This window comes from Vombatus ursinus, unplaced genomic scaffold (assembly GCF_900497805.2).
Source record: "Vombatus ursinus unplaced genomic scaffold, bare-nosed wombat genome assembly UNPS02014793.1, whole genome shotgun sequence".
In the NCBI taxonomy this organism is placed as follows: domain Eukaryota; kingdom Metazoa; phylum Chordata; class Mammalia; order Diprotodontia; family Vombatidae; genus Vombatus; species Vombatus ursinus.
Genome location: NW_020954571.1, coordinates 7,413,230 through 7,437,488, shown reverse-complemented (window position 1 = coordinate 7,437,488; position 24,259 = coordinate 7,413,230). Strand labels below are relative to the sequence as shown.

The 24,259-nt window shown below is 38.9% G+C and overlaps 1 protein-coding gene across 1 annotated transcript in view; it reads right to left on the bottom strand.

Annotated features, from left to right (window-relative positions):
• The window catches only part of MED27 (mediator complex subunit 27), a 231,521-nt gene that overhangs the window by 99,712 nt on the left and 107,550 nt on the right, over positions 1 to 24,259 (bottom strand). The gene's annotated exons all lie outside the window — the stretch shown is intronic.

Sequence of the window (24,259 nt, the reverse complement as noted above, 5' to 3'; positions counted from 1 at the left end):
GAGAATGGAAATATGATGCTTTGAAAAAGGCAAAAGATTAGGAGCCAGATCTTGGTTCTGCTTCCAGCCCCCAACTAGGTGTGCTACCTTTGGCAACTCCTTAAGCTTTCTTTTCCTCATATACAAAATGGGTGTAATTACACAATGCTACACCCAACTCATGTGATAGCCCTAAAGATACAATGAAGTAACCGAATTGAAAACATTTTGAAAACTATAAAGTACAATACAAATAAGAAATTAGTAATAGCACTGTTAGTGGAAACAAACGCAAAAATTATAAGTGATTATTTCACCAAGAAAAGGGACAAATCTGCCCTTGCCTCAAGAATAACAAAATCAGGAATAGTAGGCCATATCTGTTTTGTTCTGACAGCAAAACTAAGAATCAGTTTCCTAAGAGGAAGGGCATGCATTTATGAATGAAAGCCACTTTTTTTTTTGAGAGGGCAGGAACAGGGAGGATAAAAGACCAATATCCAATCAGTGAAGTGATACAAAAGAAAGGTAGTAGAAATAAAAGATGCAGAAGGGCTAACTATGTACAGGCTTCATTAACAGGGAACAAAGGTGCTACAGTATACATTCTTAACATCTCCAGATCCTTAACAGGAAAGCTGTAAACAACTTCATTCATTGGAATTAAGGCACAGAGCACTGAGAAAAATCAGTTTCCTTTGTGCCAGAATTAAGCAATAATTAAAAAGTAAGCTTCACTTTTAAGCAAGAGAAAAGCAAAGTTGCATTCGTCCAGTTCTTCTATCCTAGTATTAAGGCTACCAAGAATTTCTCTTGATATCTTATACCTATAATTTTACTGAAAAAAAGAAAGGAATAATAGGTTCATTCTAATTATGTTTGAGAAAATTCAACTATAGAAATGTTTCAGGGTCACAAGAAAAGTGAAGCAAACAAGGGAGGGGGAAGAGGAGAAAAGGACATATATTTCATTAATGAAATGAAAGGGTTAATAAAGAACCAAAGTTACCAATCAACAAGTGCCTAGAAATATACATGGGGATAAATGTAAACTCAAAATATTGTTTTAAACCACCACACAAATAAACCTTAATATGTAGAAATTTCTATGTAGATTTTCTTTTTCAGAATGTATTAACTGGGAATTTGATTCAATACAGAATAAAACCTCAATTATTTAAAATGCCAGGGGCAGAGGAAATGATGTATTCTCATTAACAAGGTTGCAGCAAAAACCTTTTTGTCTCAATTGTTGTTTTCTTAAGTTTTTCCATGTTTTCCTATTCTAGTGAACAGACTAATAATAATGGAATCCTTCTTGGAGGATCTGGTAACAAGGTCATACTGGGTCATCATTCTAAATATCAGTTCACAATGATGAGAACTATAGATACAGTTGTAGGAGACTGAGAATTTGGGGGCAGGACATCATCTAAAGCTCAAACAAGAGAGCTGAGAGGTCATCAAATACAAATTCTTTGTTTTGCAGCAGAGGAAAAAGCCAAGAGAAGAGAAGTGACTTGCCTCTGCTCATATGACCAATTAGAAGAACTCAAGAGTCTCCTGACTCCTAATCCAGGATTCTCTCCCTTATGCCACACACTAGCTCTAGTCTAGTCTAGTCTATACTCCAGAAATCCAATTATTACTGTCTCCCACCACTACTACCCATGCACAAAGTCCGGCTCTAATGTTTTTTCTTTGTGTGCAGGTGATCCTGGGTTCTTAAATGCTATGCAAGCCTCTATTATGCTGCAAAGAAATCAAAGCTGATTCTAGAAAAAGCCTGTTGGCTTTTACAAGGACCAGCCTAGCTAAGTACAGAAAGGCTCATGACCACTAAGCTCTCCACCTAGTGATGAATTCTTTGGCCACTGTAACCCACAAAGCAAATAAAAATAGAAAATGGGACTCAGTCCAGCCTGAGGCCCTACCTGCTTGGAGATGCTGAAACTGAAATCACGGTCCTTGACTAGGAAATGCTAGTTGTGATTAGTGGTGTCTCCCCTTACCTCTTTAAATGTGGGTTTCTAGTAATTTCTAGTAAGGCTGGGAAGGAGGGGAGGCGGGGAAGAAGAGCACTGATAAAGATATGTACAGCATAAATATATAGTATGTGTTAAATATATATACACATATGTACCTATTCACACACACAGTATGGGAGGGAGGGTACTAGCAGTTAGCTGGATCAGGAAAGGCTTCATGCAGAAGATGGTGCCTGAGTTGCATCTTAAAGGAAGAGCCCCAGGGACTGTATGAGATGAATTCAAGTAGGAAGGGTATTCAGGCACAAATGATGGCCAGTGAAAAGGCACAGATATGGGAGATGAACATGTCATGTGTAAGGAGCAGAGAGAAGGCCAGTTTGACAGGATCACAGAGTACAGGAGGATGAATAATGACTGAGGCTAGAAAGCCAGGTTGGGGTTAGGTTATGTAGGGCTTTAAAACTATACAGAAGAGTTTATATTTTATCCTAGAGACAATAGGAAGCCACTGGGGTTTGCTGAGCAGGGGAGTCACATGGTCAGATCTTCACTTAAGGAAAATTAGTTTGGCAGCAATACATAAGATGAACCTCACTTTCAGCTCATTCTCCAGTCTGCTCCACCTCCACATAAGCTGCCCAGCCCCCTGGGGACCTGAGGATGACTCCATTCGGAGGCCTACTCACTGACTGGTGAGTCTGAATAAAACGGCCACATCATGAGCAGTCCTAGCCATGGTGCTCACTTCATTCACGTCCAGCTCACTCTCTGGTCTTCTCCATCTCTATAATGGCTGCCTTGTCCCCCTTCTCCCCATAACCCCTGTTTTCCTGGTACTCTTTCTGTTTTGTCTTCCCCTATTTAAATGTAAGATCCTTAAGAGCGGGGGTTGTCTTGTTTTTATATCCTCAGAGCTTAGCATAGTGCTTAGAACACAGCCAGTGCTTGATAAATTATCTATCTATCTGAACTGGTGGCTTGGGGGGAGTTTTGAGGCAGGGAAAACAATCAGAAGACTATACCAATAATCTAGGTAAGAGATTATAAAGGCCTAAACTAAAGTGCAGCTATGTTGAGTAAAGGGAGCACACAACTCAGCCTTCTGCATTCTGCAACTTAGCCAAACTGTCTTTCTATATATTCCCCACTCATGGCCTGATAGTGTAAAAGGAGAAAAAAAAATCATATTAATCTTGCCATTCTCACTATAAACAAAATCAGAAGAGAAGATAACAAAATAAAAGAATTCATATTTGAAAAGGCAAATAAAGAAGTTGGCAGAGTTGGTCTTATTATATGTCCACAGACAGCAAGAAACATCTTTTCATGAGAATGCTTGGTCACTTCATATTGCAGTGCTCAACACCACCATAAAAATAACAGCAAAATATTTTGCATAAACAAAATCAGTGAAGACAGAACAAGACAAGAAATGGTACAGTGGGAAAATATCTGCATCCAATATCACTGACAAAAGTCTGATATCCCACCTATACAGGAAATGGACACAAATATGACACTAAGAGTCATTCCCCAACAGATGAATAAACAAAAGATAGCTATCAAAAGAATCCTAAATTTTAAATGATCATATGAAAACTTAATAAGAAAAATGCAAATTAAAACAATACTGAGGTTTTATCACGTAGCATGAAAATTGGCAGAGATGACAAAAAAATGAGAATAGTCAATGTTAGAGATGCTATGGGAAGACAGGCTATGAGTGAGGAATATAAAGAAGGACAGTCTGGCTGAATTGCAGAGTGCAGAAGGCTGAGTGTGTCCAATAAGGCTTGAAAGATAGACTGAGGCCAGGTTATGAAGAATTTAAAAAAAAAGTTTAAAGAAATCTTGCTGAAAGAGCCAATTAAATAGTCATCCCAGTGATGTTTAAGGATGAAACTAGAAAGAGAGCAAATAGATGAAAAATGGAGAAGATCTATAAAGATTTTTTTGTGACAAATTCTTTTCACCATCATGGACAGTGGAGAATTTAGCCCTGCCACATTTGGACTCACAGTTCTTGATATATTTAATGAGTAAATGGAAATGGCATTGAAGAAAATTAAGATGGGAAAAAAAAAATCAAATTAGACCAGATACACACAGAGAAGATTGATGCTGCAGGTGACATAATTTTGAAGGTGTTGAGGGACCGATTCTAAGTTGTCTGAAAGAGGAGAACATACATAAGATGTGGAGAAACTCTCAGATTTTATTATTACTCCTCCCCCCTCCCAAAAAAAACCCATGACCAAGAGAATATCAATAACTACCAACCAATATATCTACTTTTCCACCTACATCAAACATCAACTTTGATGATTTATGAAACTTTATGAAAATAAATTTATTCCACAGCAGACTCTATTTTCACAATCACATAACTGACTTAAAGATCACACTGTGTTCAGGAACATATAAAGTTATGAATGAAAGTTACTTTTTTCTTTCAGGCAGAGAGGGAAGGTAAAGTGACTACAAACAACCAGGAAAGTGATATAGAAGAAAGATAAAATCCTTGAAGAAGACGGTCTATTGCCCATTTTAAAACGCATTTGATTCAATTGAGCAAAACACAGCTCTTCTCCAACAAGGTGTTTCCCATGCATATATCAAAATCATAAAAGATTCTACAAAAGATGCATAATATTGCTTGGTGATCCTTTTATTATGAAGATCAATTGAACCAAAAGCGAAAAATGTACTCTTGGGACAGATGCCTGCCATGGTCATGGGTGAGTTTCAGCACAGAATTCAAATGGAAAGGGGACTGCTCATAGACAATGTGGTGCCTCTGTTGTTTCTGTTTGTGAGTGACATTATGCTGACAGAATCCTGCCCTGGAATACTGAAGAGACTTCTAAATGAGACTTAAAATTATTCAAGAATTTAGCCTAACTACTCACACAGGAAAAACTAATTGGATGAAGAATAGCTATTGTCCAAACTAGGATATGCATTTAGATGGACAATCTATAGGGTTGGTCATTCAATACATACATTTCATATAAACACTGTGTATGAACAAAGAGGTGGGCACAGAATTGGATAGAAAGAGGTGAATAGAACAAATTGCTTTTGAAAAACTGAACATTTCTTAAAATTCCTTTAGTCAACATTCTTTTAGTGATGATATTCTGCCATGAGTCATGGAATATACTACAATCTATAAAGAAGTGAAGTTGAAGATCCCTCAAAGGGCAACGTTAAATGATAGGTACGAGCTGGCTGAAGCATATCACAAACTAGGAATTACAGAGAAGAAATATAAAAGATGTAATCAGAGAAATGTACGACTGAAGGAAAATAAAAAAAAAGATGGGCACAGTCTATATTCTACTGGTAGCCTGCAAAAGAACTCAAAGAATGACCTCAGCAAGTTGGATAGGTCGTCTGTGATATATTTATGGGAGGACATGGACAGGAATGGGACAGAATGAGCAGAAATTGATGGGTTACAATCTGCATTCCTGGAGGGAATAGTTACACTGAGGAGATCACAGATCCACTTCAGTACATGGGCCCACCATTTCCAGGACTGGTTGAGAAGTGGATATTCTTTTCTAGGACAAAGTCAGGAGCCAAATGTAAAATGAGGAAGGACAGAAACAAATGCTAGATACTGTTCTATTAGGTTACTCTGAAGAACATTAAACTATATTGGGTTACAGCGATAGTTTAATGGGATTACTCTCAACTTCATGAGTGCTGGTACTATAACTAAATGTGGAGAACACGACATGTTACCCCTCATTGAATCTTCCATTACTGAAAACAGAAGTCACCAAATTGATTGAAAACCAATCTTGAGCTTCATGGCCAGGCAGCAGAGAAATCAGGCAAAAAACAAAAAACCTTACCATCAAAGCCTCTTTTCTCCACCATTAGAATTTAACTTGAACTAGTACTTAGTTTGACACTTTTTTTAAACAATCTGTAAATAGAGACTGTTTATGGTAATTATGGAAATAACTGCCTAAAATTGTTCACCCAAACAGCAAATGAATGCAGCAACAAATTGAGCTGGTTCCTTCAATAGTCTATAATGCTATTTATTATCTAATCAGCAAAGAGTGAAAAACAGATCATTAGAGTTTAAGGAGACTATAATTATGAAAAGAGACCTTTCTCTTTCCTGCTCTTGCAAACTCTGATCACAACATAGTTATTTCAAGATTCAACTTACAGGAGTCCTATTTCAATAGGAAAAGGACTAATTGGGACTCTAGTAGCAGCTGTACTGCTTTGATGTCAGTGGCAAGAATGGACTTGAGTAGAATTCTTTATGCCCTATCAGGACAGGGACCTAAGAAGGTTAACCCTTCAGCAGCCTGTATTTCTGATTATATCTACATGCAATGTATGAAAATTTATGCTAATATAGGGTAAGAGGGGTACTGCCTTAAGAGCCTACAAAGATAATATACAAATGCAAACATGACCCTGGGGTGCTGGACAATGAAGCAGCAGCATTTTTCATTCTGATATGGCAGTAGCACCTTGTCATATGGAATGGACTGGGGACCAGGAGACCTGGGATCTAGTCCCAACTCCATCACTAATCCATCATGTGAGTTAATGGCATGGTCAGCTGAGTAGGGTATTACTCTCCAACATGGGGACTCAATGTCTTCATCAGTAAAGAAGGGATTGGTTTGGATAATCTTAAAGAATTCTTCTTGCCTAAAATTCTATAATTCTAGTACTTCAGTTCAGTTTTATTTATCTAACCCCCACCTCTCCTGAATCTCTGATTGCTTTGTGCCATTTTGCTCTGGAAGCCAGTCTGCACACAGCTAACGACACATAGAAGAACAATGTAAGTGGTGTCACAAGATCTGAATTCTATTCTCTACTCTGCTACTTGTACAATCTTGGATGAGTCATGTAACCTGTCTGGGTCTCAATTTTCTCATCTATAAAACAGGCATAATAATTTTTGCATTGCCACCCTCACAGGCTACCTGCAAGTATCTCAAAAAACAAAACAAAAAACAAAAACAAACAAAAAGAAAACCAGAAAGATCTAGGTTGATATTCCTCCTCTGACACCTACTGGCTGTGTAATCCTGGTCACAACAACTTCTCAGTGCTGTAGGCAACACTCTAAAACTCTAAAAATCCCATGGATATGAAATTCTTAATATTTAATTATTTGAGAAAGTCCTTCTCCAATGCATTTTCATAGCAAGGAAGTGACCTGGGGTTCCCTAATTCTATGCCAACAAAGTAAATTCAGGCAGGGTCTACCAAGCTAGGAACAATTCAGGTATGGCCCTGAATTCTATGGACCAGCCTTTTAATTACAGAGAAGCTCATTTAGCCACTTGGTAATGAATTCATGAAAACCCATGAAACATTTTATTGGTATGTGGCATTTGTGGCATGTATGTATATATCTCTACACCTAAAAGCTTCCAAATTAATTAATTTGATATCCATATTAATAATAATAAATTGTGATCAAGCTAAAACTTAACATACCCAGACTCTTCTAAATTCAATGGAGTATACTAGAACATTCATACCCCCACAGATAAGAAAACTAAGGCTAGTATACTGTCACAGAACTAGTAAGTTTTAGAATCAAAACTTAAACAAGTCTCTGGATCCAATGTTCTTTCCAAAATTGTTCAACCCAAATCTAAGTAAACCACAAGACACAAGCAGACTTTCTTTTATTCCTATCATTTTAAAGACTAAAACTAACACAAAAGGTAACATCAAATGGTTGGCAATTGTGATCCCTTACAACCTGTATCTAAAAGCACCTTTTCAGTCACAGATAACCAGCTCACACAAGAAGATGGTTAAGAAAGCTAAGCTAAATTACACAAAAGCATGCATTCTTTCCTTTTAGGTAGGTGTTACAGTGGATAAGAGCACTGGACTTGGCATCAGGAAGACCTAAATTCAAATCCTATTCAGATATTTACTGGTGATCCTGGACAAATCACTCTCACGCTGTTTACTCATCTGCAAAATGGGAGTGACAATAACACCTACCCCAAAGGGCTGCTGTGAGGATCAAACGAGATTACTTATAATGCAGAGATTTGCAAACACCAAAGCACTATATAAATCCTAGATAGCGATGGTATTGTTGTTATTTCTGTATCATAAAGCCATTGCTTTATCAACGAGCCTTCCATTTTCCCAACTACATGAAATCTATCAAATGTTAGGGAATATAAACTACCCTGAAGCAACAGAATGTTATTCCAGAGAGGCCCCATGGCATAATGGATAAGAAGTCAGCTTAAAACCAGGAAGATTGGAGTCAGAAAGACCTGAGTTCAAATCCGGCCTCAGACACATGATACTTACTAGCTGTGTGACCCTGGGCAGTCACTTAACCCTGACTGCCTCTCAAAAAAAAAACAAAAACAAAAAACAAAAACAAAAACAAACAAAAAGAAAATCAGAAAGATCTAGGTTGATATTCCACCTCTGACACCTACTGGCTGTGTAATCCTGGTCACAGCAACTTCTCAGTGCTGTAGGCAACACTCTAAATCTCTAAGTGGCAGAGAAGAGGCCAACCTCCATTGATCAAGGAATTTTTCTCACCTGAAAGTTTTCTATATTAATGAAATCAAAGGCCCAGTCCCTATCCCTATTCCAACATCATGTTAGGGCTAGAGGAAATCTGTGAGATCATCTAGCCCAGAACAGGGAAGTGACCTGCCCGGGGTCACACACCTGAGAGTCAATCGACCTAAATTCTTGTCCCAAGTGTGTGACCTGGAGCAGGTCACTTGCCTCTTCTGGGCCAGATGATCTCACAGATTTCTTCTTTAGGTTGACTGACTCCCAGTCCAGGGCTCCACCCTTAGGTTATAATACTCCCGATTTTGAAAATCTCTCTGTATTTTTCACATAATGATCAACAAACTCCCACCTGGTCATACTCTCCCAATCCCAGTGATTCTGAAGGCATCATTCAAACTCTCTTCCCTATCTCCAACTGCCTAATTCTTTATTCCCATCCCCTTCAACCCACCCAAAACCCAACTTGCCCCTTCAACTGTGCCCTCTAAAATGCCTGCTCCATAGACAACAAATTGACTTTCATCTTAAATCTCCTTTCGTACTCCTTACATCTTCGAGCTCTGAGACCTAGCTCCCTCCAGATGTCTCAACCTCCCTGGCTACCCTTTCCAGCAGAGGCTGTACTTTCACTCACCATTACCCTTGATCCCATGGTCAAAGTGGGGCAATTGGATACTCCTTGCTCCCCACAGCCAATCCCAGATTCCTCCTCTACAACCATCATTTAGTAACCTCTTCTCCTTTGAGATCCATACAATCCACATCTACCATCCAATCAAAATCCTGATAGCTGTTTCCATGGATACTCCCTTTCCTTCCTCAATGAGTTGAGTACCTTGCTCACAATCTCTCTTCCTTCCCAATTCTGGCCCTCATTCTAAGGGACTTCAACATACTTCTTGAACTCCTTCTAACACCCTTACCTCACAGTTTCTCAACTTACTTACTTACCATGAACTATTCCTCCACCCCACCCCAGGCCACACAAAAACATGATCATACCCTTGATCTTGCCATCACCCACAAATGTACCACCTCCATATTCATAAACTCTGAAATTCCCTTCTCTGATCACAATCTATTGTTTTTCCACATCTTTCTGTCTTCCAGTACCAAACCCTGATTTGTCCACACTATGATCTCTGATCCCTTGACCCTCAGTTTTCTCCACCAACACGTCTGCACTAGTCATACTCTTTTCCTTTCCTCATTCTGACACCTTGATTAAACTTTATACTCTCCTCTTCTCTAGTCTCTCATCCACTTATCACACTGCAAATTGTGCCCTTTGGATTTTGTCATTCAAACCTTTAGATTGGATCATCTGAACAAATTCAACCTTTAACTTTTTTGATTAAAAATAATAAATAAATCAGATTGTTCCTAAATTCAGAACATGAATACATCTGAGGCATTAAACTTTAAAGATTCTGAATTACAATTATGTGCAAAATTTATCATGACTCACAATGTTTTGAAAAATGAAAAAACATTGCAACTTTTTTTAAAAGTGTGAGGAGGAAATTGGAGGGGGGGGAAGGAGAAGGGAAAAGGGAAAAGGAGGAGAAAACAAAGTCTTCAGCATACCCGAGTCTCACACTAGCAGCTATACTGTTTGGGGGTAAGAAGCTACAGGGTTTAATAAGTGTCAGATTTTGGACTGGGCACATTTTCTCTTGACCCAAAAAGTAGATCACAACAATCAGCTAAAAGACCTCATTGATTAAGAGATTCTGGCACTGGAGAGCTCAGAACAGGCCAGAGACAGTGGGCACCCCTTTACTCATACAGCATACATTACTTCATGTGTCTGTACTTTGCCTTTACATAAAACAAATGGGAGCTTAGGGAAGGAGGGAAAAAGTAACGGGGACAAATAATACATCACTCTTCATTCATCCTGGAGAATCTGACAGCAGGTAGTTATCCTTCCCAATTAATTCTTGAAAATAAGGGCCCTATATTCAATCAACTTGTGCATCATTCAGCTCTTCACTTGGAAAATATCTCTTCAAAATGGGTTTTGACTATTGAGTGGAAAAGCAGTACCAAAAAATTAACATGATCATACCCTTGATCTTGCCATCACCCACAAATGTACCATTGGAGAATGGCTTATCAATTGGACTCAGTTACCTATATATCTATATATCATCTTAGAAAGGAAACCTTTATCAGAAAACTTGTTGCAAAGATTTTTACCCCTAATTCCCTGCTTCTCTTCTAATTTTAGCCGCACTAGTTTTGCTTGCAATACATTATTTTTTAAGTGGTTAAAAGACCTTGCTTCATTCCATCCAGACGTTCACCAGAACCTAATCATCATTGCCATCTCACCACCTTACTTTACCATCATGAATGAACTTTACTTTTCACTCCAGTCTCTGATGAAGAGGTGATCCTTTTGCCAAGGCCAGCTACTATATGTGCACCCTTGATCCTATCCATTACCTTCTTCAGCAACAGGTTGCCCCAATATCTTCCTGTTTCTCTCACTAATTTTCAGTCTCTTCCTATCTACTATTTCCTTTCCTGACTCCTTCAAATATATCCATATCTTCCCCATCCTGAAAAAACATTCACTAGAATATATATTTCTCCTCCCTTTCACAGCCAAACTCCTGGGAAAAGCTGTCCTAAACTCATTGTCTCCACTTCATCTCCTCTCATTTTTTTTCCTAAACTCGTTACAAACTGGCTTATAACCTTATCACTCACCCACTCCAAAATTATCAGTCCTCCCTTAACTGCCAAATTTCATGATCTTTTCTCAGTCCTCATAATGCTTGACCTCTCTGCAGCATCTGACACTAGTGACCACTCCCTTTCTAGATACTCCTCCTGTCTGAGTTTTTGTGATGCTCTTCTCTCCAGATTCTCCTCCTGCCTGTTTGACCTCCTCCTCAATGTCCTTTGCTGGTTCATTATCCATAACATGTCCCCTAACTGTGGATATACTCTAAGGCTCTGCCTTGGCTCTTCTCATGTTCTCTCTCCACACTCTCTTACTCAGTGACCTCATCAGAATCCTGGGGAGAGCAGCAGTCCCCTAAATTGGCCCTGCTCCAGCCTGGCTCCCATAGTCACAGACCACAAAAGCAACCTTGAGGAGACATGACCTGGCACCTTCCTTTGCAGGTACTATAACCTCCACTTCCTCAGGAGCCACAATTACTAAAGACTAGAAAAGAAAGTTCTTACCACCAAAGTCTTGGGCACTAGCAAACAGATCAACAAGAATTTATATGGTTTTATTAATGGAAATGAGGTGAAAGAAGATGCATCACTATTTGCTTTGCTACTGTACCCTAAGAATTATAGAGGCCTTGCCACCTGATTTGCAGCTAAAACCTCCTATGTGTTGTCTGCCCCATTGGAATCCATCAATGAAGAAGTACTTACTCAATGCCTGCTGCATGCCAGTTGCTATGTTAGGCACTGGGAATACAAATACAATAAATGCGACAACTCCTTGCAAGAAGCTTACATTCAAACAGGCAAGAAATATAAGCACCTTGAGAACAAGGATTGTCTTGCTTTTCTATTTATATCCCTAAAAGTTAGCACAATGATTTGCATGCAGCAGATAATTAATAAATGCTTTTTCATTCATTCATTCATTCATTTATTCATTCACTCATTCAGGCCCAAATCACAACTCACTATCTTCTCCCTCACTCCCAACCCCCAAAAAACCTCCAATCCCTGTCTAAACTTCCTTGTTTCTGTCAAGGGCACCACCACTATCCTTCTGGTCATTTAGGGTCACAACTTCGGCAGTATCCATGATTCCTGACTCTCCTTACTTCATATATCCAAACATTTGACAAACCTTGTTATTTATACCTCCACAATATCTCTCATATCTTTCTCTTCACTCACACAGCCATCACCCTACTTCAGGCCCTCATCACTTCTCATGTGGCCTAATGCAATAGCCCTACTGCTCTCCTTGACACCAGTCTCTCATTTCTCTGATCTATCCCTTACACAATTGTCAAAGTGATTTTTCTTAAGTACAGATATAACCATATCACTCTTCTACTCAATCAACTCTGCTAACTTTCTAGTATAATTAGGATCAAATATAAAGATTTTCACAACCCAGCTTCAACCTACCATAGGGCATGAATCACTTGGGACAAACAATAACTTTGATGCGTTTTCTTTCACTAAGAGTGATGGCCATGCATGGGTACTTCTACTGATACTAGACTGACTCAGAATCTCTGACCTTGACCAGAGAAAACCAGATCAAACTGGTTTCCCCCATCTTTATTTAGTTATAAGTTAGTGAGATTTGGTTGTTGTACCATACACACATTTCACTACTCACTTTTGTTGTGTTCTTAATTCTGTGGTTTTTAAGAAGGGATGCATGCTAAGACTGTGGTTCTTAAAAAGGACATTTCAATGACTGTTATGGATACCAAAACAGCTTTTGGTGTGGGGAAATCAAGGATTTCAAAGACCATCAAAGCCCACAATGCAACAGGATCAACTGTACTAAAGAGCAAAGGAAAGTGCAACAAAAATGAAAAACAATGCCAAGAACTGGCAAAACTGCAAAACAGCTTATTTAATCATCAGAAAACAAGCAAAGATCATTAGAGAGACCTGGCAGGTCGGGGGTGGGGAGAAAAGAGAAGGGTTGTTATGATTCCAAGTGAAGTGTAAACTTCTTGAAGTTGGAAGAATGGGAGAATATTAGGAAGAAAAAGTATTTATAATAGGCAAGATGATAAAAAGATGAGTACTGAACATGGGAAAAGGTAATTTTTACTGATGAAAACTTCCTTTTCATTCAAAGTTATACTAAAACCATTGCGAGAACAGTCCAGGTGAGACTATAAGATCTGGGCATCTTCATCAGGCAGTAAAATACACCAAAAATGTTTTGGGGATGTTTTACTTCCACTGGGCCTGAACTTTTATCCCTATTGAGGGAAAAACAAACTCTAAAAAATATACTCATATACTGAAAAAGAAAATTGTTCCAGAATTAGAGAAATTCCCAAATGGAGACACAGTGCTTAAACATGGACTTATACCAAGTCACATGACATGAAAGATTAATAATTAATAAATTTATCTGAGCTTAGGAACTCACTTGATTTAAACCCCATTCAAAATTTAAGGGCTACACTAGACAAAGACTAGACCTGGAAAAATGGATGGTTTCTCAAAGATATGCTGAACATTCATTGTGCTAAATGTGTAGTTTCATGACAAAGAATTAAAGAATATATGTCAAAATACTGGTAATTCAACGCTAAACTGTGTAAAACAAATGACTGTAACAAAAGGATATTGTGCACATAAAAAACTTTTAAAGATGTAAAAAGTTATAATTTGCATATCATTTTACCTGTCTAATCCTAGTAGGCAAATAGGTGACAGAGTGGATAGAAGCACCTGGCCTGGAGTCAGGAAGACCTGAGTTCAAAGATAGCTTCAGGCACTTAGTAGCTATAATATGCTGGGTAAATCACTTAACCTCTACTTGTCTCAGTTTCCTCAACTGTAAAATAGGGATAATAAATAAAAGCACCTATCTCCTAAGGCTGCTGAGAGGATCAAATAAGATCAAATAAGTACTTAACACAACGCCAATCACAGAGTAGGCACTTAATAAATGCTTCTTTCCCTCCTTCTTATTATAAATTACTCCCATTCCTGTATTCTGTGGTCCAACGAAATTGGTTTCCTAGCTGTCCCTCCTCTATGACACTGCATGTCCCAAGTCCATGCCTTGGTACTAAATCTATTACTATGAATGAAATGAACTCCCACCTCACTTTGCCTCTTAGAATCCCTCATTTCCTTCAAAACTCTGCTGAAGCAATTTCTTCTATATGAAATCTTTCCTGATCCCTGCCTCCTTCCCTTAGGAGCTAGTAGTTAGAGGGAGAGTAGCCTTACCGTGCCAAAAAAAAAAAAAAAAAGTTTTCTACCTTGTATTCATTTTGCATATCCATACTCCTGTATTGTTTCCATTGAGAATGTAAGCTAATTGAAAATATAGACCAGGGGTGGGAAACCCATGGCCATGAGGCCACATATGGCCTTCTAGGTCCTCAAGTGCGGCCCTTTGATTGAATCCAAATTTCACAGAACAAATCCCCTTAATAAAAGGATTTGTTCTGTAAAACTTGGACTCAGTCAAAAGGCCACATCCAAGGACCTAGAAGGCCACATGTAGCCTTCAAGGCCTCAAGGCCGAGGCCACAGGTTCTCCACCCCTGGTACAGACTGTTAAATATCGGTCCTTGCATTCCCAGAGCCTAGAACAATTCCTAACATATGCTAGGCACTTAATAAATTGTCCTTGTTGATTAACCAATGGATCGATTATCTTAGCTATGCAGCTAACAATGTATGTGTTTTTTTTTTTTAAATGAATGTGACTCTTTTTTTTTTTGGGCAAGGCAATTGGGGTTAAGTGACTTGCCCAGGGTCACACAGCTAGTCAGTGTCAAGCATCTGGTCTGAGACCAGATTGGAACTCAGGTCCTCCTGACTCCTGGGCTGGTGCTCTATCCACTGCACCACCTAGCTGGCCCCTAACAATGTATGTTTAAGAGACCTTGGGTAAATTACTTCAACACTCAATCTCAATTTCCTTAAGAGGAAAATGTCTGCTCCTGTCAATGAATGAATGAATGAATGAATGATAATGATGATGATGATGATGTGATCACAGCACTTACTATGTACTAGGCACCGTACTAAGCGCTTTATAAATATTATCTCATTTATCCTCACAACATCCCTGGGAGATAGATGCTATTATTATATTCATTTTACAGATGAGGAAACTGAGGCAAACAAAGATTAAGTGACTTTGCCAGGGTCACATAGCTATTAACTGCCGGAGGTCACATCTGAACTCAAGTCTTTCTGGTTTCAAGCTGAATGTTCTATGTACTACACTACCCCTGTGAAGGGGGTTGAACTAAATATTCACTAAGCAAGGTCCCTTTCACTTTAACAGTATATGGTTCTTGCGATTCTGTAAGTAATAAAACCAATCAGAGACCTTCAAACTCTTGTTACTTCCTCAACTATTCCTTAAGGAAAGAGCCAAAATAAACTATCCCATTACTGGCACAGATTCCTGTATTAAATATGCAATATAATGCACATAGTGGATGCTTAACAAATGTTTGACTAATGAATGGATAAGAAAAGAAAAGAATGTGAGCTTCCTGAGCACAGGGATTGCTTCACTTTTGCCTGTGTATCTCCCAGTGCTTACTATGCCTAGGACATAGCAGGCACTTAATGAGAGCTTGTTGATGTTTTTAAAATGTGGACCAGAGTAAATTTCTCTGTCATCCAGATTCTGTCTTTTCTTTTTTTTGGAGGGGGAGGGGGGACAGAAGACAACAGGTTCTCAGATAAGTATGTACAAAATATAAACGAAGTAAAAACAAAGCTTAACTTTTGCCTGTGTATCTCTTGTAGGAAATGGCCCTTGGGTTGAGCTTTGAAGGAAGCTAAGGATTGTAGGACACAGAGGTAAGGAGGGAGTGCATTTCTTGCACAGGAGCAGCCTATACATGGAACAGTAAGGAGGCTAGTTGGGCTGGAATGTTGACTGTGGTAGGAGAGTAGTATACAATGAAGCTTGAAAAGGTAGACTAGAAGTAGGGCCTTAAAGTTTCACCTGCCACAGGGAAGACTTGCCTAGAACAGCCAGCCTTTGAACTTTAATTCTGTAGCAGTTGGAATGCATATCATGCATGGCTGGATCAGTTCACAACTCCACCAACAATGCATTAGTGTTCCAATTTTCCCACATCTTCTCTAACATTTATCATTTTCCTGTTTTGTCATGTTGGCCAATCTGATAGGTGTGATGTGGTACCTCAGAGTTGTTTTGATTTGCATGTCTCTAATCAATAGCGATTTAGAGCATTTTTTATATGATTCTAGATAGCTTTAATTTCTTTATCTGAAAACTGCCTATTCATAACCTTTGACCATTTATCAATTGGGGAATGACTTGTATTTTTATAAATTTGACTTAGAAGAACTCATATTCTAATGGGGGAAGATAACACATAAAAGGAAGCTGCAGGGAATTTGGGAGAGGGATGGAGAAAGGTAGAGAAAGTCCAGGGTACAGCCTGGAAAAGAGAGGAGTGATATATGGCTGGTCTAGGGACCCTCCTTAAATAGAGATGCTAAGTAAAAGCTTTTCAAATAACCGAAGATAGTTATCATTTTCCTACCCCTGTCTCTTCATGTTTTTTCTTCTTTAGGCTAAATAATTTTAGTTAACACGATTTTGAGTCCCTTCCTCCACCCTGGTTGCCCTACTAAAATTACTTTGTAGTAATTATTTTGGGAGCAGCTAGATAGCACAGTGTGCAGAACACTGGGCCTGGAGTCAGGAAGAACTGAATTTAAAGCAGTCCTCAAACACTTACTATGTGATCTCAGGCAAATCATTCAACCTGTTTGCCACAGTTTCCTCATATGTAAAATGGGGATAACAGCAGCACCTACCTCCCAGGGTTGTTGTGAGGATCAAATGAGATAACTATACAGTGCTTTGCTAAGTACCTGGTATATAGTAAGTGCTACATAAATGTTAGCTGCTAGTATTATTATTATTAGTCTCTATATAGTTTGTGTTTATTTACTTACATACATATACAAGTCATATTCCTCTAGTATAATTTAAGTTCTTTGAGGGCAGGGTCTGTTGTTTCATTTCTAAAATGTAGTGTCCAGAGCTAGACACACTAAACTAAATGTAGTGTGACCAGGAGAGAATACAGTGAGACTATCACTTCCCTCTAAGTGGATACTCTACATCTACTAACTCAGTCCCAGATCATACTCGCTTTTTTGGTTGCCATGTCAAGATAATTACTCATTTATAATCTAGTAAGGGTCTACTAGAGCCAGCTGGAACCAGCTTTAGAGCCAAATGTTAAACTTTCAGGGTGAGCATTTATACTGCAGGTGTTACTTTAAAAAAAAAAAAATGCTTATTGGGGGCAGTTAGATGGCGCAGTAGATAGAGCTCAGGCCTTGGAGTCAGGAGGACCTGAGCTCAAATCCAGCCTCAGACACTTGAAACTTACTAGCTGTGTGACCCTGGGCAAATCACTTAACCCCGATTGCCTCACAAAAAAAAAAAAAAAAAAGCTTATGTCTTGTTTCCCCTACTAGATGATCAGAAGGGACCATGTTTTATGACTCCTAGAATCCCCAATGTGTTAATAGTGGCCTACACAGAGGCACTGTCTTGATACCACAACAAAGCAATGCTAAAGACCATTGTGAAAGATCAATATGTTTTGTTGTGAAAGAAGATGGTCAGGACTTAGCACCACTTTTTGTAGTAGCAAACTGGAAATAAAGTAGAAAACTATCACTTGGGAAAGAGCTAAATAAGTTGTTGTAAATACATGTAAATGGAATATTGGACCATTTATAAAAAAGATAGATACCAAGAATTCTGAGAAGCATAGGAAGACTGAAGGGAACTCATGTAAAGTCAACAGACTTGGAAGACAATATATACAGTAACTACAATGATGTAAATGAAACAGAAGGTTGGGTTATTCAACTGACCAAGCTTGTTGTCAAAGAAAAGATAAAAAAATGCACCTCCCTCATCGTTTGTAAAGGTGAAGGATTATAAACATGGAGCAATGCATGCATTTTATAACTAGTTTGATGTTCAGGAGTGGGGAACCAGCAGTCACATGGGGCCCTCTAGGTCCTCAAGGGCCATGAGGTACACATGTGGCCTCAAGGCCACAGGTTCCCCACCCCTGTAAATGTTTAACTGAACTGCTTTTTAATTTTTTGTTGTTGTTGTTACAAGGATTGGTTTTCTGGGTAGAGAAGGAGGGACACATTTGAAATAAGGTGACATAAAAACAAAAGACATAAAAAAAAATTTAAAAAGGAAAAGAAAATAGTTATAAGAATACCATCCCAAGGACAAAAACTAATTTTCTGTGGGAAAGTGGGGGCAAGAAAATGAAGAATGTAAGCCAGGAGAAGCTATGTGCTCCAATGATGGGCAGAGAATTAACTAGTTCCTTCCTTCTATGTCCAATCTTAGGTTACACTGGTCCAGTTCGCTCTCCAACTTATGGGAAAGGGGCTGGGGAAGTGAGGTAAATTTGGATAGAGTATGAGAGAAGGTGGGAGGCTACAATTGTGACACCTCCAAGAAAATTTTCCAAGGGATCATCTAAAGGTTATATTGCTGGGGATAAAAACAATAACCTGCATATATCTCCTTTATCCTTTGTTTTTAAATCAATACCAAGTCCACAGTCTACAGACATGCAAATGCCCCAAGATGCCCTGCAGAAAAATTTAAAGAGAACTATTTATAGTATAAATTAAGAAAAGCAGCTAACCAGGCTCAGTCTTTTCGGATTCCTTGTTCTTTTTGCTAGTGAAGTTAATTGCTTGGGTGGCTTTGTTTATTTCAGTTGCTCTCTTTTCAAAGGCCTGCCGGTAATACCTCCCCAAATTGGCTTTGACTTTGGTGTGAGATAAACGTATGGAAGTTTATTACTACATTACACCTCGAGTTTCCCTCCCAGTCATTAACAATGCATATTTTTAGCATCTAAAAATGTGCATCTCTCAGACAGATATGTAAATATTTAGCACCATCCTTGTGAGGCTGTTAAGTTTTCATTTCCAATCAGGCAGGGGTATGCAAGTGTTTTCATTAATAGACAGTCTAATTATATCCGGTATTTTTGTTCCACACAATATTTTGCTTCTATATTTGAAATAATCTAATTCATCTGTAGTAATAAATGTTCTAAGAGGACATTTTAACAATTGAAATTAGCATATATCATACCCCTCAGAGTACTTTGCTAGTAAGAATCATTACTAGGGTTACAAATACTGAAAAACCCAAAGCCAGGTTGCACAAGGTCAGCAACTTGGTTCAAGGTGACACAGTGAGCCTAAGAACAGGCTCCAAAACGCCTTCCTTTCTAGCCAATTAAAATTTGTTGCATTTAAAAGTCATTTCTAATTCACCTATCCCGTGACCCAGACTATGCAAGGTGCTGGGGTGGGAGCCGGGAGAGACCTTCCCCACAAATGGTGAGGCTTGCTTGCCCTCCAGGAGGCCACATTCATAGGATCACAGAACTAGAACTAAAAAGAATATCAGAATCTATCTAATCTCACCTCCTTCTATTTCAGATGAGGAAACAGGCCCAGAGAGGTAGTGCTTAGATTTGAAATCAGATGCTGTGTCTTCAAATTCAGTGTTCTTTGTACTACTCTGCCCTGTCTCATCTACTTTAGGAGAATAATCAGGAATCAATATGCAGCCCCACTTTAGCAGTCTCTCCCACAAAGATATGCAACACTGACACAGTAAGGGTTGGCTGATGGATGTGACTGACCTGGTGATCCCTTTTACTTCCCAGAAAAGTTGTTTTTTCCTTTTCAAGTTAGCCACTAGGACAAGCTTGTTTATTCCTTATCTGTGGCTTTTACACTAGATTTCAGTTATCTGCTATAAAACCCCCTCAGCCAACAGATATGCTAAGCTGGATGTATTTTATTTAGAGCTTACAAACAGAATGGATAAGAGAGAATTCCTTACTCTGGAGAGATGAAAGGTTTGATGAGTAGAAGCTGATCTAGGGGCTCAGAGCTAATTTACATCAATTGGACAAACAGGAGAGCAGGATTAGACAATCCAAGGCTGGCATATGAATTTGGGATTGATGTACTTCTAGGGCAGCTAGGTGACATACTAGATAGCATGCCAGGCCTGGAGTCAAGATTCATCTTCCTGGGGCAGCTAGGTGACGCAGTGGATAGAGCACCGGCCCTGAAGTCAGGAGGACCTGAGTTCAAATCCGGCCTCAGAACACTTGACACTTACTAGCTGTGTGACCCTGGGCAAGTCACTTAACCCCAATTGCCTAAAAACTAAAAAAAGAAAAGAAAAGAAAAAAAAGATTCATCTTCCTGAGTTCCTGGCCTCAGACACTTAACTAGCTGTGTGAAAGTCACAACCTCTGTTTGCCTCAGTTTCCTCATCTACAAAATGAGCTGGAGAAGGAAATGGCAAACCACTCCAGTATCTTTGCCAAGAAAACACCAAATAGGGTCACAAAAAGTCAGACACAACTGAACAACAACATACCTCTATATCTAGAGCTGGTAAGGACAGCAGGCAAAGGGAATGACATACAAACATTTTTACTTTTACTCTCTGGAGCCTAAGCTACAGCCATTTTGCTTCATAGGCTTTGGAAAGCAAACCATTACCCTGAAGGGAAGTGGGCTGCCATGGGGCTCTGCTCACTAGGGAAGGGAAACAAGTTGTACCATCACGTTCATCAGCAGTTTCACTGGCTCAGGAGATGACTGACAATGCTGCCCAGAACTACAAAAAAGAAAGAGGCAGCGCAATAGTAACCCAAGGCATCCCCAAAGCCTTAGTGCAGCTTTAAGCTTAATGATACTGTTCTTTTAATAGCTGTAAACTGCACTAAGACTTGTGGGACACTATGCATAAAGAGCACCATGCTGAAAGCTGCAGACCTAGCTTTCACACTAACTAAAATTTTTGTCACGTCACTAATCTCTCAGGGCTTTTGCTATGTCCTTGGTTAAAGGGAGTAATGGAGATGGGGTAAGGAAGGGGTGAACTAAATAAATAATCTTCCAGTTCTGAGAGTCCAAAGATAAGAGAGCTAGGTAGGCTGCCTTTTACATTGTCTAGGAAAAAAGGATTTGCTAAACAAAATTGTTGGTGTAAACAAGATTTCAAAGGGAATGGAGAACAAACAGTTTTCAGGCAATTTAGATGTTCCATTTGCATAACAACTACTATGCTAATGAGCAATTATTCTTATGTAACTATTAAGAAAGACCTTTACTCGGTAAGCCTGCTTCTGAATTATATTATATATTGGAAGTGAACACAACTACATTTCTTTTAAAAAGTATGCTACACAGTTCTGTGTAGTAGCCAAAAAAAAACCTAGAAATAAAGTGGATGTCCACTGAGTGGACTAAAAAACCAAGGCATATGACTATAACAGAATATTATTGTGCACTAAAAAATGATGAATGAGGAATTCAAAGAACCATAGGAAGATATGCTTGAGTCAATGCAGAACAAACTAAGCAGAAACAAACAAACAATTTATAGGATAACTACAATGTAAGGGAAAAGATCACTAAAACGAAGGTGAACTTTGAATAATAGAAAAACTCACGGAAGAACAAAGCATGTCGCCTCCCTCGGAGCAGAGAGGTGGAGGAATTACTAGGATACAATATGGTGTGTACTGTTAGACATGGTCTCTGTTTTGGATGTTTTTGCATAAACAAAGGAGGTTTCCATTCAAAGCAGGGAAAGTGACTGTGATGCAGTCATTATTAATAAAGCCCATTTTTGAAATATGGTATAACAGAGACTTCACTGATGTAATAACTCACTATTTTATGTAACACTTCAATATTTACAAATGATTCTTCACCAGTAATACCCCTATTTTACAAATAAAGAAACTTAAGACTCAAAGAGATTAAGTGATTCTCTCCAGCATTTAAACCCAGTTCTCCTGGATCAAAATCTAGAGCTCCTATTTTCTATCGTGGCTCACAGTGGCCAGGCCTTCTCATTAGTCCAAAATATAGGACTAGCCTCTGAGCTGAGGAAATGGGACCACAGAATTTTTAGAGCAGGAAGGTAACCTTTGCAGTCATCTAGTCTATCAATAACCAGAAAAAAATCCCTCTTCACCCCCATAACAAACTCCCAAGTTTCCTCAAAGCATCACCTCACACCCATCAGACTGGCTAAGAACACAAAAAAGGAGAATGACGCTGTAAGGGCTGTAATGCACTGTTGGTGGAGCTGTGAACTGGAGAACAATTTGGAACTAAGCCCAAAAGGCCATTAAACTGGGCATACCCTTTGACTCAGAAATACCACTACTGGGTCAATACCCCAAAGAGATCAAAGAAAAAGAAAAAGGACTTACATGCATAAAAATATTTATAGAAATTTTTTTTGTGGTAGCAAAGAATTGGAAACTGAGAGGCTGCCGATCAAGTAGGGAATGGCTGAACAAATTATGATATATGAATGTGATGGAATACTATTATGTTATAAGAAATGATAAAGAAGATGGTTTCAGAATGGCTTGGGAAGACTTACATGAACTGATGCAAAGTGAAGTGGGCAGAACCAGAAGAACAATTTATACAGCAACAGCAATCTTGCAAAAATAATCAACTTTGAAAGATTAGTAACTCCAATCAATACAATAATCCACCACAATTCTAGAGGACTTATGATTAAAAATGTTATCTATCTCCAGATAGAGAGCCAATGGACTGAGTACAGACTGAAGCATATTTTTTTCTTTTTTTCAGAACATGGATAATGCAGAAAAGTGGCTATTCCTGTCTTTACTTAAAGACCTACAAGGAGGGAAACCCAGTATTTACTGATAACAAGCGTGCGCGCGCACACACACACACACCCCTCTCTAACTTTTACCCATAGCTCCTCGTTCTGTCCTCTAGGACCAAACAGAATAAATAATATCTTTCCTCCACATGACAGCCTTCTAGATATTTGAGTATAACCCCAGAACTTTCTCTTCTTGAAGTTAAACATCCTCAGTTTCTTCAAGTGATCCTTCAACTGGGGTACCAGGGACTTAAGACCTTTTCCCCTCCTAATTGCCTTCCTCAGTATGTTCTCCAGTGTATAAACATCTTTTTCAAGCTGTGGTACTAAGAAATGAATACAACATCCTACATATGGTCTGGCCAGTGGCAAAGTACAGCAGGATCATTACCTTGATCACATTATTGTCTTTTTTGGCTGTCATATCGAGCTTATAGTTCACTAAAGCCTCCAGATCATTTTCAAACAAAGTAGTGGCTATCCACTCCTCCTTCTTCTGCCTTTGTGAAGCTGAACCAAAGCGTAGATTCATCTCTACTCATTTTATAAAATCTGGCCTAATTCTCTAGCTTGTCAAGATCTTTTTGGTTCCTATCATTCACTGTATTAGTTATACTTTTCTACATTTGTATCCTCTGAAATTTGATTAGCATGCCATCTATACCTTTATCCACAACACTGATACGAATGTTAAAACAACACAAGGCCAAGTCCAGACCCTGGGGCGGGGGGCCCCCACTGGTGATCTCCTGCTAATCTATAATTGAAGCATTAATGACTACTTGTGCCCTAGTTACCCCAAAACCCTAAGCCAAATCCCAACCCATCAAAACTTACAAGTTTTATATGTTATCCACCAAACCTTGCTCTATGCTAGGTTGTATGGACAAATTAATATATTAATTGTCGTTGTTATTTAGTAGTTTCAGTTGTGTCTGATGCTTTGTGATCCAATTTGAGGTTTTCATGGCAAAGATACTGGAATGGTTTGCCATTTTGTCCTCCAATTCATTTTACAGATAAGAGAACTGAGGCAAACAGGGTTAAGTGACCTGCCCAGGTCACACAGCTACTAAGTATCTGAGGTCAGATTTAAACTCAGGTTCTCCTGACTCCTGGTCCAGCATTCTATCCACTGCACCACCTAGCTGTCTCCCTATATTAACGGGTGCTAATATTTGAAAGATAGGATGCTTAGAAAGAGCACTGGATTTGGCATGAAGAGGATCTGGGGTCAAACATTAGGCAAGTCACTGAACCTTCAAGAGCCTCAATTTCTTCAATA